The sequence below is a fragment of the Dromaius novaehollandiae genome, chromosome 5 (assembly GCF_036370855.1).
Source record: "Dromaius novaehollandiae isolate bDroNov1 chromosome 5, bDroNov1.hap1, whole genome shotgun sequence".
Taxonomy (NCBI): domain Eukaryota; kingdom Metazoa; phylum Chordata; class Aves; order Casuariiformes; family Dromaiidae; genus Dromaius; species Dromaius novaehollandiae.
The window spans coordinates 20356432-20370843 of NC_088102.1; the positions used below are offsets into that span (position 1 = coordinate 20356432).

General features: G+C 46.7%; 1 long non-coding RNA gene across 1 annotated transcript; it reads left to right on the plus strand.

Moving 5' to 3' along the window:
- Positions 1-10653: 10653 nt before the first annotated feature.
- On the plus strand, positions 10654-14021 carry LOC135328459 (uncharacterized). Its single transcript, XR_010389346.1, has 2 exons — positions 10654-11203; positions 12107-14021. It is a non-coding gene; the product is annotated as an uncharacterized LOC135328459 (long non-coding RNA).
- Positions 14022-14412: the final 391 nt, after the last annotated feature.

The following is a 14412-nucleotide window of genomic DNA, read 5'->3' on the forward strand; positions in this document are numbered from 1 at the left end:
CACTGCTTCTTGTGGTGCTTTGACATGCAGGCATTTCCAGTTACACCTCAGCCAGACTAACCTTAATACATCGGTCACAAATTTCTACATAGCTAATAGCCAGGAGCTAAGTCCTTGTGACTTCAGATCTCTCTCCAGACTCTCTGAAGCCCCAAAATGTGCGGAGAAGAGCTTCCTGGGGCACCCTCGTCGCACCTGCCATGTCCCAGCGTGGAGGTGCTTGGAGCTGCCATGGCACTCTCATAACTGGATAAGACCAGAAAATAAAGGTATATGCTTATTTTATGCAGGTAAAATAAGGGCTGAAAACATAGATTTGCAATAATGAAAGCTGTTACTGAAGAAGAGATCTATAAGAAAGAAAAACACCATTCTGATTTTTACTTATCTGTCAAGATCTTCCTGAGTTGCTTCATCCTTTCCTAGCCTGGGAGATTTGCCTCCCTGCCACCCTGATGGATGCAGTTTTCCCCTGCCTGCTGTTGACGACACCTATCCCACGCTGGGAAGCAAAGCGCCCTCCCTCCCTCCCTTGGAGCCCAGCTACTCTGTGCGTTTCTTCCTCATTGCCTGGCTTCTCATGTCAAAGATACTGTGGTAAAACTTCATAAATTGTATCCCTTAGAAAAAAGACATTTAACAATCACCTTACTAGAGTCAGACTATCCATGTTAGGCTGAGCTTTTCTTAAAGATCAGAAATGATGCATCGATTAAGATTCATCCCCCTACACCCACAAAGTTAATTTTGGGGTGACACCCTTAGGCAGGTCCTATCAGAGGGAGAAGGATAATACACTTTCAAAGTTGCAGCTGCGGTATTAGGTCCAAAATCTAAATCCGTATACCAGCTGTTATAACCCAGTGAAAGAAGGAGTGGGAGTCTGGCAAATTATTTTTGTGGGTTTTCATATAGCTACTCATAACTGTGAAATTAAATGAATGCATGTGTACGTGCGTACAGCTGGATTTATAGACTCTCTGTAAAACGTGAGCATTGCAGGCCCTGCTGAGGCGGCGCAGGAGCTAGGATCACTTCGCCTACCTACGTAGCTGGTCTTCAGCTCTCGTGTGATCGGATGTGCCTGGCATGCTCGAGGGACTCGCCTCGGGCTCAAATGCAGCCGTTACTCAGGGCAGCTGCGAAACGTGGGGACCCTGCAGCCCCACAAGGCAGGAGGCAAGTGAATACTGCAAAAACACATTGCCTTGGGCAAGTGTCACCCCCTGCCCCATGGCAGCACCCCCAGATGCTGCACCCCGAGAAGCTGCAGGGTACCAGTGCTGGCTACAGCAGGCAGCCCTGCTTAATCTTGATGTTTTTTCTCATATTTTCTTCAGATGTTTTGGCTAAATCTCTAGCCACAACAAGTTAATGTAGCTGTGCTCACTTCAGCAGAGCTGTGTGCCTTTAGAGGGACTGGGGATATAGTGATCAGTCAATGGAAATGAAATGTTGTCTTCAGCTGCTGGTATGTTATTCAAGTTGCAGGACAGCGTGTACCTGGCAGTATGCACAACAGGCAAAATGAACTATAAGTAAGGCAAAATGCTCATTATCCGGGGTGGTGGAGAAGGAAAGCAGAGATTCAGATGGTGGAAAATACCCGGCGTGGCCAGGGCGGGCTGCGGGGAAGGCAGTGCTGAGATGTTTCGGTTTCTTGGCAGATGCCAGTGTGGGCCCGGGGGGCTCATCTGCAGTGGGTGCTCTGTGCTGCCTCCAGTGCAACCCGAAACCCGGCCCTGCTCAGCACCCGCACCAAGACCCCTCAAAGCAGGTGGTCGCTCCGTGAGGGCCCCGGCCCCGCTCCGGGGACGCAAGTGCTGCCGTCTTACAGCAAGGTTTTTGCTACTAGCCTTTGCTTTTAGAGATAAACTCTGTTTCTATTGCTCAAAGTTATCTACATCTTTCTGCGTGACATTCTCATCCTCTGCCGCACCGGCAACGACCCCTAAATTTGTGACACCAGATCGTGCTGTTAATACACATTTGATTTTCGTGAGGCTGTCTCCAATGTGCTTGCTGCGGGAGAGCAGCTCATGGAGCAGGCCCTCGCCCGCGCAGGACGCCCACTCAGCGCAGCCCTGCCTTTTGCAGTGGACCTGTTGCTGCCTGCTGCATGCTTGTGTGGCAAAATGCACACGCTGATTTAAATGCTAATTTCCCATGTGACTCTATTGCAAATGCTTTGCCAAAGTCCACTTAGTTGTAATTTTGTCTTTTCCTCCTCTAGAAAAATGTTATCTCAGAGATAAACATGAGATTAGTCTAGCACTAAACCTCTGGTAACATCATGATACTTTTTTTCCCCTCCATTTGCTTTCATGTCTTCAACTTTTATTTTATTCAAAATTAAATTATTCAGTTGTCCTGATGAATTACACAGAATTGAGCTCAGCCAAAAGGACATACCATGCCCAGATCACTTATCCCTTTCTTTATGTAGGCGATAGCTTCGCATATCCCTTTGCTTATCCCTTTCTTTATGTAGGTGCTAGCTTTTTGGATAAATTTATTGGCTCTCCTGTCTTTCAGCATCAGGGACAGCAACTGTCCTCTCGTTCCCTCCATCCCAACTTGACACGCTCAGTTCCACCGCTGCTTTCTTACCTTGGTTCCTGTTATCCATCCTGCCCTCCCCCACCAAATTCAATACCACTGTTATTAGAGAAAACCAGAGTAAAGGACTCATTTAGATTTGGGGCCACACTTGAGTTATCTTTGATCTTTGCATCATCCCCACTTCAGAGCAGTTCTTTTCCCCCCCCCCCCCACTTGTGTTCCTTTTATTTATATAGCTGAAGAGGCATTTGTTATTTTAATTTCCTTCGCAATGCTTCACTTCCAGCAGCTTTCACTGCATTTCTGTGCTCCCTGGCCTCTCAGTTAGTTCTCGTTGCTGATCTGCCTCTTTCCCGTGTCTTGCTCCGTCCCTTAGCGCGAGGGCGACTAGCTTTGCTTGGCTTTGCAGGGGCCGGCGGCACAGGGCCCCTTCCTGGCGTCGAGGGGCGCACCCCAGCACGGGGTCGAAGCCGGCCCCGTCTCTTCCCTCCGGAGACGCGGCAGCGGGATCGGCCTCCCTGTGAGGAAGGGGGAGACGGAGAAAACCCGCAGCTCGATGGTGTCTCGGAGGCTTTTGCCAGGATATATATAGGACAATCTCGATATTTCAGGACTGCTCTGGCAACCCCGAGCGTCTGATCTCCCTTATGAGTAATAGCCATTTTGAAGTGATTGTTCATCCTGTTAGATCTGAAGCTTTTCACTACAAGTTGTCTTTTTCCCCCAACTTGCTGGAAGGTTTCTTTGATCTAAATGTCAAGCCATTTCTAAATTGATGTCCCCGAGTTATTTGGTCAAGATTTTTTCACTAGTTTTTTCCTGGTATTTAGTTCAATATATAGTAACAGATCTATTTTTATTTATTCTTTGATTTAATTTTATCTGAATGAGCCGGTGCCGGCTCCTTGCCAATTCTTGCCTATGATTAGCTCCTGCACAATGTGTTCCCTGCTCTCCAAAACCAGGGCTTTGCTGTGGCTCTACCTGTCGATTCAGTGACTCTGAGGAAATCTGCCTGTCCCAGGCCATGAGCAGCTAGGCCTTTACATCGCTAGTGTTTCGGGAGTATATCCGTATTTGTTTGGCAGGCTAGGCATGGGAAGTGGTATTTCTGTGAGAGAGTTACAGAGAGCTAACCTTTTCTCAGGCTGCTCCTGGGGGACAATTTTTACTATCTTTCTTCAGAATTATTTTAACTTGAGCAGGTTGTCATCTATTTATGCTGCCTTTTCTCTTTCTTTTATAAACTACTACATCATGGCATGGCAACATTAATCTGCCACCATAATCTTTATTTGCATCTTCCTGAACTGCACGTACCTTTCAAAGATCTGCAAAACACGAGGAAATTGAGTGCCCTTTAGGATGGTGCTGTGCTTATGCCTATGAAGTCCTTTATTCAGTGCTAGTAAACATTAAGTAATCATTTCTCTAACTTTTCTTAACCTTACTCTCTGCCTTAAACTGATAGTGAACTCATGCAGAGTTTGTCACATCCTGTCTCCTCCTCCTCGCACTGAACTGTTTTGCAAGACCCAAGCAGCACCAACAATGCTAACCATTTCTCTCTCTCCCTCTCTTTCTTTTTTTTTTTTAATTATTATTTTTTATGAAGGCTTGGTTTGCAGATGCAAAAAATGCAGTAAAATATTCCCTCGGAAACCTGTTTACCTGGTATGAGGAACAGGTATTTCAGGGCCTTTTCTGGGAGTACCTGAGCTGTACAAATACTGCGCTGATGCTTCCTGCCCCTGCTGAGGGAAGCGGTGCTCTCGGCACGTTTACCACGTATCGTGCCCATCTGCGGCGTGCCGGAGAGACCGGCCTCCTTGCTTTTCCCCGTCCTTTCTTGTGTATTCCGCTCTCCGTCTCCTATGAATAACTCAAACCTAGCCTAATCATGACAAATACGCAAAGAACTAATTTGCAGTTCATAAGATGAATTGAATTGAGTTGAAAAAGGAAGGCATTGATGCCACTAACTTGTTTTGATATGTATATGTTTAGACACATTTTTCAGCTCAACAACTTACTTAGCCCAGATATTCTCCGGTTATTATCTTTGCCTTTTCTAAGGATCAAATACATTTGCGAGTAACCACGAGCAACCCAATAAAAGAAGACTTTTACCACATTAGCACTTGAAATGGTTGTCTGATTTCCACTGGATGCCTGATGCCAGGCAGACCCTCAGCAGTGTTTTTCTTACCTTCAGATCACCCTATTTATGCAATCTTTATGATTTACCATGTCACAGAGAAGACGCCACTACAGTTGCTGCAAGTAGGAGGGATGCTGCTTTAGGTAACCAGGTTTCCTAGTGCTATTAGCCATATGTATCGCAGATAAATTGTTTTCCTCATGTTATGAAGTCAAAGTAAACTTTCTAAAACAATAACAGTACAAATATCGGTATCTTAAATCTCCTATTAAGTTCCATTTTCCTGCAGCTCCTCCAGCGGAGAGGGGCGGCTGGGTTGAACAGCTCAAGGAAGCAATGTTTCTAACATCCTAATGCAAAAAGTGCAGGACCATATTGTGGAAACAAAGCTCATGTGCCACGAAGAGAGGAATGTTTTATTGAATCAAGAACTTGATGCCAATCACATGCTTTTCAGTTGCAAAAAGCCTGTTGTTTACATCACCAGCACATTTTATACCAGTTCTTTCCTGATTTACTGTGATTCCCATTGATAGCTTTCTAGTCTATGACACTGCTATCACAAACAATAATTTATAACAGCTTCAGCTCTGCTCTTTCAATGCTGGTTTTCAAGGACTGGAGCCAGGACCTATTCACCACAAGTAAATCTGGGAGGAAGTTCACTTACCATGTATATTAATTGATGTTTATATATTACGGTTTATTTTGTTAAGCTGGGAGTTAATTCAGAGCACTCCAAACGGTGCTCTGCGGGGGGAAAAGAATCAGCAGCCATGTGCGCAATTCATTTCAGAGATAAACCTGGTTCCATTCATTCTCTTTTATGGCGTAACCTGAAAACAAGCTTTAGTAAATGCGGCAGAAAGAAGAGTTCATAAGCCAGCGACAAGTGGTGCTTCTCTGTTCTCTATAATTATGCAATAAAGAGAAGATGTTCAGCTTCGCCTCCAAGTCCTTCCCTGGCATTGCTCTTTCTATGCAACAGAGTTAACCTCTTCACTTTGCTACTTTCTTTTTATTCAGACTGATCATTTCCCTGTGGAGATGCTAGTGGAAGTGATTGAGACTAAGGGATATAGCATCATCTTGATGCTGAAAAGCATTCACGCGAATCGAGTGCACGACTCCCCAGCAGAATGGGATGAAAAATACCCAGTAGAATCATATTTTTCTTAGTCTGTAAGAAAACCAGGAATAGCCGGGCCATTAGTGATGGCTCACATGCTTGTATTTTTCCTGTTACAGCATATAGAGATGTTGGGTTGTTTGATATTTTGCTAATACAAAGCCTGCCACTTGTGATCCTTGCCAGATTTCGTTTTTTTGAAGTTGTTATCTCAAGGGGTGCCTCTCCTTTGAAAAGCATAATAGAAGTAACAACACGGTAGACTGGTAGACACTGGCAAATAAAACTCCTTTTTTCTGGCATCAGCTCTCCCCTCCGTGCAAGTATAACCCCGAACGCCCCAGGGAGGTGGGCTGCGTGCGAGTGGCTGGCGCTGCTGCGCCTCTGCGCCTTTGGGGCACCAGCTGCCTGCAGCCCTTGCCGCGGAGTTTTGCTCTCCAAACAGCATTGTAGGTGGTGTTTTCCTAGTGCTCTTTAAGGAGCGGTGTGGAAATGCAGCTATGCAGCCTTGGTTTCTGTTCCTGTTCTTTAAGGCACCGACCATCATGTCTCGTTCTCTCCCCCAGCTGCTCCACAAAGCTGTGTCCATCCTGGATCAGTGCAAAAACTCTGTGTTTGCACAAAACGAGGCACAAAACAAGCAAGCTCTCAGTCTGGCTATTGCCCTCCTCTGCCCAAATCTAGCTGTCTGCCCAGCCGCAGCCAGAGGCTCGATCCCAAACCACCACCCTCCCCAGCCCCTGTCTGGTCCAGGTCCCCTTAGCAAGCGGTGGAGAAGCTGCATCCCCCAAGCCCAAGCGATGGCAGTGCTGGGTGCATCACCTCATCGGCCCATGCACAGAGCACAGCCCCTCTCCTCGCCACGGCTTTACCGTGGGCTTTTCGGAGAGGCCCCTGTCTCCTGCTGCTTTCTGGAGCTGGTGCTTGTCAGCTTTTCTTACCCAGTGGACACACAAGCCTGGCGGAGATCTCTTACAATTTGTGTGCGTGATATGTTAGATAAGCCTTAAATAGATTGCACCTGCTTCAACAAGTAGATTGGAAGTATAGTGTACACATACACGCAGCAGTGAAGAAACCCCCTTATTTCATTATGTTAGATGTTAGCTATAGTATAAGGATAGCGTGAGTCGCGTTCCTCCTTTGTCTATACCCAGATTTCATCCCTGAAGCCAGTAGGAGCTGGACTTTTACAATTAAGAGAATAATTCGACCCATTTAGGTGTGACAGAGCAGACTTCAGTGCCCTGCACAGGTTAAAGAGGGAGCAGAACAGTGCCCATTGTATTTACTATGATGTTTGTTTTGGGAGCTAAATTATTCCTACTAATTCTGTTAGCAGTGTAATACACTGTCTCAGTAATGGAAAGCATATGAAAGCAAGCAGATGGTAAAAGCAGAAAAAAACAAGCATGTCCTGATAACGTAGTAAGCAAGTTCATTTTTTTGGCATTAGGCTTTCATAACCAAGGCATGGTGATAACAAGTACAGGCACATTTTTAGAGAGCAGTTCATCAAAAAATATAGCCAGTTTCATTGCAAAGCAATGGAAGATTACTTTTTGAGACTTCCATATAGATAAAAGCTAGATGTGAATGTTGTTGAATTAGACCCATCATTTATTATTGCTAGCAGATGAGTGACAGAACAGATACTGGTCAGAGCGATTCCATCACCACTGCTGCGATCTCTCATTTCGTTACAAACGTGCCGTCTTCCACCCATTGATTTGCAAATATGCAGCCACCCTGCATTCCCGAAATACTGCAGACACTCAGACAGAGGTTGCTCTCACAGTGGGTGCTATTGGAAGTCCAAAATATTTTATTTTGCTTTTTAAGTATTCAGCCTCTGGTTTGCAGTTTTGGAGTTCAAGGCTGCTGCCTGTTGGATATTTGTACGTGTATCTGCAGCACGTGCAGGTCCCAGCATGATGCTGACGGCTCCGGGATCCCCGCACCCTTTAAGAGCAGAAGGCAGAATGTGGTCAGATTTGTTCAGCAAGTTGGAGAAAACTGAGCCCATCTTGGCTCGCTGGCTGAGCAAAAGGCCCTGAAATGCTGTTTTCTGGGGAGAATGCTAACCAGCCAGATGACCTCCAAACTGTATTTTTAAGCCTCACAGGCTGAAACACGGCAGAAACGAGGCTGGATTTACCACTTGCACGATTTATCACTGTAAGATCCTTCAAAAATGGGGTAAATTCATCTTTGTTACGATTTCTGTTTGAAGTTGCATCTGAAACTGAAACTCCTGGAAGCTGAAGAAGGTGCCTGCTGCAGCTCTTTCCATGTGGAATAGCCGAAGCCTGCTCCTGCCCAGGGCCAGGGAGCTCCTGCCTGCCCAGGGCGTGGGCGGGCGCGAGGGCAGCTTGCAAATGCGCTGCTGCAACCTGGGACCAAATGTCGGTGTGCCATAGAGAGGCAAACAGAGATCGAAGCACGCTGATCTCTTCTGTGGGGAAGACGGGTGAAGAGAGACAGCCCTGTCTTTCATCGAAATATGAATTGGGTAAAACGTTCTTTCTTCATCATGCAATAATGCAGCATACTAAGTAACACATGGGCTTTTTAAAAATATTTTGTATGCGTCTAGTTCCTTCCTGACTTGAAGAAACAAAGGCAAAAGTTGTCTTTGATTGCTTGTGCCCTCTGAGGAGCCTGTGCTTGCTGCTTCCTGCGGAAAGTTGTCTCCCTTTATCTTTTTTAGTAATGACTTGCTGATTTAGCCTCCCCAGAGATAATGTTTTTTCTCCCGTATTTCTCTCGGTATCTCTGGGAAGTGGAGGGTGGCATCGCTCAGGAGATATCATTGATGTCCCCGTGTCCTCCGCATTTTATTACCCAGTCAAGGTTTGGCGCAGGGAGGAAATCAAATCAACATGGGCTGGGGTCCCAGGGGTTTTCCCGTGCCCGCCCGGCCCCGGCAGGCCCCACGCGCCGCCCGGCAGCACCTCCGGCCGTGGGGTGGCCCGCGGCACCCCGAGCTGGCGCGACGTGGGATTTGCTGGCAGAAAATCTTTCTTCCTGCTGTTTTGTCATCATATAACCTGTGAAGCTCTCAAGGCAAGAGGCTGAGGTCCCTCTGCAGTGAAATAAGACCTGGATCCCAAATCCTTTGGACTAAGCTCAAGGAGCCTGTTTTCAGAGCCCAAGCGCTGCTCTTGGTATGTAAATCTCACCCTTCAGTTTTGCTTGATTATCCTGCAGCAAATGGCTTTAAATGAGGTGTCTGTATATAACTGTTCTTTCTGGTGTGTTTCCCGTAATGAATGAGCTATAACATATGTGTTATGTCTTTACGCACCTCTAAATAATGCTGTGAAAACATTAGAAGATTTTTCTAACTAGTGAATCTGCAGCTTTTTGCTGCCGGCACCGCTCCTCCTGCCTGATAAAGCTGGCCTCTAAGGGAGGTTACCTTTACCTCTGGGGTCAGAGGAAGAACGAACAAAGGTGGGAGTGTGGTATCCGAATATTTTCCGCAGCTAATTCTGGTGGAAACAAGTTGCACACAGGACTGATGATGTTTTGTCATCAGACTGGGACGTCTGAAGAGGTTCGCTTACGGAGTCACGATACTGTCAAGAGAATTAAGCGTAGGCTGGAAGCGAGGACCTGGGACCCCTCGCTCCTCCGCTTCCCCACGCATCCTCCAGCCTTTCATTCGCTTGCTCCCTTGCAGAGGAGCAACGCCGCTGTATTCACAGCCACGCACAAGACTTTAATTCCCAGCGAGGGAATTAAGTGCAGAGTAGCGGCTGCGTGCACCTCCCGGCTGCGTGCAGGCATATAATCCGAGCGGTGTCTGTCCGAACGATGCCCTGCCGTCACTGGGGGATCAACGTGTTGGCAGTGCCCAAATGACCATGGCCGCTACCGGCTTCGGCACGAGGCGCACCGGCCGAGCAGTGGCCTGCAAATCGCTGTCTGGCTTTTCCTCAGCACCGAGGGGAGGCCGGGGCAACTTCCCCGTGTCTGACAGCCTGAATCATCCCTGGTAGAAATGGCTTAGCCCTGGGACTCAGAAAAAAATCTCTCTGAAGAGTAAGATTTTTACCATGTTTCTGGTTTTTACTTGCAGTAAACCAGCCTGCACTAGCTATCAGGCATTTTCAAGAGTGTCCTTCAGCCACGCTCCCTCGTGTTTCAGTGAGAGGGCTGCGCTACTAATCAGCGCATTGTATTTCCCAGAAATAGGCATTTCCAGGAAAATACAGCTGGACCTTTTTGCCCCGTGGTGCTGCTTCCACCGTTGGTTACGGTCACCAGCGCCAGATCCAAGTTATAGTGCCCGCAAGAGCAGCAAAACCATGTATACTGAACGAACACTGTAAATTAAAGCACTGAAGTAAGGTCCACATGCAGAACCCAAGCCACTTCTCAGGCGGCCCCGAAGGGCCCCGGGGGTACGGTGGTTCGGGAAGGCACTGCTTCCTGTTTGCACGGGTCCCTGCGCGAAACCCAAATGCAGCTGGAGGTTGGTAGCCAAAACCGGTGGTCGGGAGGTGGAACCTGGTCCGTTGCTGTCTGACGTGCAGCGGCGGGTGCCGCGTTTCGGCGCGCCCGAGGCTGGGGCGCCCGGGCCGCGGCGGCTCTGTGGGGGGGAAGCAGTGCTGGTCCCGCCGCGCCGCCGCTCACCGCCGTGCTGGTGTGTGCCTCGGCGTTCCCAAGCGGAAATAAGAGAAAAAGCTGGCCCTCCGCGTTGCAGGTCAGCCCGCTGCAAGCAGAGCCGAGCTGCGACGGCTGAAATGCATTTAGCTCCCAGCTGTGTTAAGACTCTGTGAGTGACTTAATCTTGGTGTACCTTAATTCCTCACCTGTAAAAGGGAAACAACAATGTTTCTTTGATTACGGGAGTGATGAGCAGTAATATACTAACGACACCGGGACAGTTACCACGCACACACCCGCAACAGCTAACTCTGCAATAGATCTTGCACTCTCATCACTTATTTGCATTTGTATTCAATGAACTGTTAAAGGAATCGGACTATCAGTACCCAGATTCTGATGGGAAATGCCTGGGGAAAAGCTCAAACCGGACCAGTGGTCCAGGTACCACTCAGCTTCGTGGGATCCCTGTCCAAAGCTGGGCTTGAATGTCGATTGCACAGCTAATCCCTATTTAATTTGTAATAGCCTGAAACTAAACCTCACCGTGTTACTAGGCATAGGAATCTGGATTCGGTTCCCCATTTTGTAGCTTGGGCCTAGGACTAGAAATTACTCAGCTGTCTGCTTCAATCTACGCTGAAGCTGAAGATTTATTTCTACAGGAGGCAGGGAAACATATTATGTTGCCAAACTACTTCCAGTCTTTTCCAGAATTACAAGTCAGGGGATGGTGGGTAAGTCTTGTGATTTCTATTCTGCAATCTAAACCAGATGGGCTACCCTAACAGCATAAACATTTAAGCAAGAAAAGCAAAAAATTGGCAGAAAAAGTTCTATATTCTGATTAACTGCATTATTATGACTTCCATCATTTAATGAGATATGCATAAAGCTAGTTTACAAAATAATTTGATCACTGTCTTTGATTTATCCCAATTAAGTTTGGAGTTTTTGTTTTCTCAGGGATACGAGGTAGCCATAGAATAACAAAGTGGGCTGTGCTTATTAGAAACAGAAAGTTCTCAGCCTATGGGGAAAAAGCCTCTCTTGGTACAGCTCGTGTTAAATTAATCCAAATACACAAACAATTAAATACGATACAGCAAAACATGTTACTAATTTCAGCCCAGGTGAGATTAATCGAACTGAGCGTGAGCTTTGGCAAGAGAGGAGGAGGAAGCGTGTGGTCAGGCCTTCTGACCCCAATCACGGCCCAGCAGCCAAAGGGCTCTCATGTTCTTGCTATACAACAGCCCTTTATTGGGTGTTTGGGCTAAGAAAACTTTGAGATTTCCTTCTCCTTGAGGGAAAATAAGCTAAAGATTAAAGCTCTATAGTTGCCTTCAAAGCAGGGGGGCTATGAGGGAGCCCATAGATCCTCAGGTACTGGTGGTACTTATTTTTATCTGCATCAAACTTCAATACAAAAAACGATGAACCTGCAAGCTCCATGATGTATTTTCCTGTTTATTACCACTGCTTTGTTTACTTTCACTTCCTTTGTTTTGATACAGGGATCAGTTGGTTTTTTTTTTCTTTTAATGCCTGAAAAGTATCTAATGCATAACTAGCATATTGGATTAATAGGATGATAGTGAAAATATCTCCTCTTCATTTACTCTTTGCATGCATGAAAGATGAGACAGTATCAGAAGCACAGAAAAAAAGAGACCCAATGAATCATCTAAGAACTTGAAAGGAAATGAGATAACCAAGATGCTGGAACAAAATACCTGCTATAGCTCAGATGGCCGACTGGTGAGCGCCGCTGTAGGGTCTGTCAGGCGCCTGCTTAAAATCGCTGGAAGGAGCCAGGTCTACATAACTGGGTAGTGCAAAGCCAGATGAAGTTACAGGAGACGTTCAAATCCCTGGCACCCGAAACGCACGCCTTGCCTCTGTGGGTGAGTTAGCGCAACACAAGAGCAGCCCCAAGACTGCTCTCTGCAGCCCCACACGCAGCAGGGCTGGGCTGCTGGTACCCCCAGCCGCGTCCCTGCCAGCTGCCACGCATCCCCGAGGTCCGGCAGGGAGATTTCCAAACCGAGGGAGGTTAAAAGGGTAATGGTCTGATTTTTACTCCTTTGGCTGTCGGTACGTGTCACTCTGCCGAGGCTGGTGGCACTGCAGCAGCGGTGGCTCGGCGCGGGCGCTGCCAGGGAGCAGAGCTGCGGCAGGGTGCAAAGCCCTGCAGCCGCCCCAGCCAGATCCAGGAGAGCGCCTCTGCCCGTCTCTGCCATCCAGGGCGAGGCAGCACAGCGGGAGAGCTCGAGCAGGGTGGGAAGAGGTGGTAGAATGAGGGAAAAAGGTGGAAAAAGGCGGGAAAAGACCTGGGAAGCAGATGCTGATGCAAATGAGGAGGGCCAATGAGCATCCTTTGGCCTCAGACACGACCTAGAATATCCAGAAAAATCGACTGCATCTTACTGGTGTGAGTGCAACCAAAGTAATGCCTTTAAGTTTAACTAATGTGTAGACTATGGGATGTTTAATCAAAGAATTGGAAAGAAAAGGAAAAATGGTGTACAAAACATCACAGGACTAAGTTTAGCGGTACCAGAACAGCTTTGTAAATGCTTTCTTGTAGTTTTATGTTATTCTGAAATCTGCCTCAGTCACCACTGAGTATTATAGTCATCAGTCTTCCCTCCACTAGCAGGAAAACAAATGCCATGTTGGATCCTAGTGCCGTGAGGTTAACAGATAACCTTCATATTTTTTGAGAAGTCTTTCAGCTTTTCTGCCGCTGAAGATCCTCTTCTACAGCTTAAAGTTGAAAAATTTTTGTGGCAGATTTGGCATTGCCTGTAATAATTTATGAATATGATGTGTTGACATGTTTACTGTGTGCATACATTGAGCTACTTCAATAGCTGGGCTGTCAGGAAGAGTACCCAGGAGAGAGAAGATGGATCCGGGCATACATTTTTGAGGAAACACTTGGGAAACAATGCAAGAGCGAGTCACTGTGATGTTTTGGCTGGGCCCCTGCTAGGCTCACTAGAGAGATTTCCCTGGGAGAAATGTGGGCGCCTGGAAAGAAAGGTTCAGAAGACCCCAGAGAATTAAGAGAGAACCATTTAAACAGAGGTTTTGAGAGCGAGAATCCAGGAGGAGTCCAAAGAGCTCAGATCCGCAGGGACATCTGATTTAGTTCAAGCTGGTAAGACTACTAGATAAAGCAGATGTGTGATTTTTTTTTTTTTTAACCAATATGCTTTATTTCAATGATTAGCTAAGCAGCTCTTTGGTTTTGAAACTGTTGTTCTGGGTCATGCAGGAAGACTGAAGGTCTCCGCTCTCTTCCTCAGCACACGTGCAAGCTCGGCAAAGGCACCGGTTCAGTAGGCTGGAGCTTGCTGCAAGCATGCAAGAATCAGGTTATTCCATGCACAGAAAGGTAACAGCCCAAGGCCTCACATAAGTAGAGGGTAACTCAGAAAGACCACAGATGGCCGGAGATACGGCAGTAACCATAACAACACCAGCATCTTTCTTATAAGTCCTAGCACGTAATTCTACTAATGACTTTTATTAAACATTTAAGCCTTAGCATTCAAGTGATTCATATTTGTTACAGAAAGACGTCCCATTAACACAAAGTACAAGCCAAAACAAAGTTAATGAGCCCTAATACTTGCAGGATAATTCAAAGTTTAAGGGTGATATTAACCAAAATAAAATAAGGAGGAATGGAAAAAATCCAGTTTCATTGTCCACCAGAGAACCTGAGTTTTATCCTTTTGGTTCATAAAATCAAATCTATAGCTCAAGTGACTCTTACACTGTTATTAAAGTAGTACAAGAACACATATATGTGCATAATTAAGTACCCCTTTGTGACCATAAAAGGGCTGCCTGCGTGTCCAGGGGGAACGTGAGTGGGGCGTGATTCATAAGCATGAAAGAGAGACTGTCATTGCCGTATTCCCCTCGTATTTCA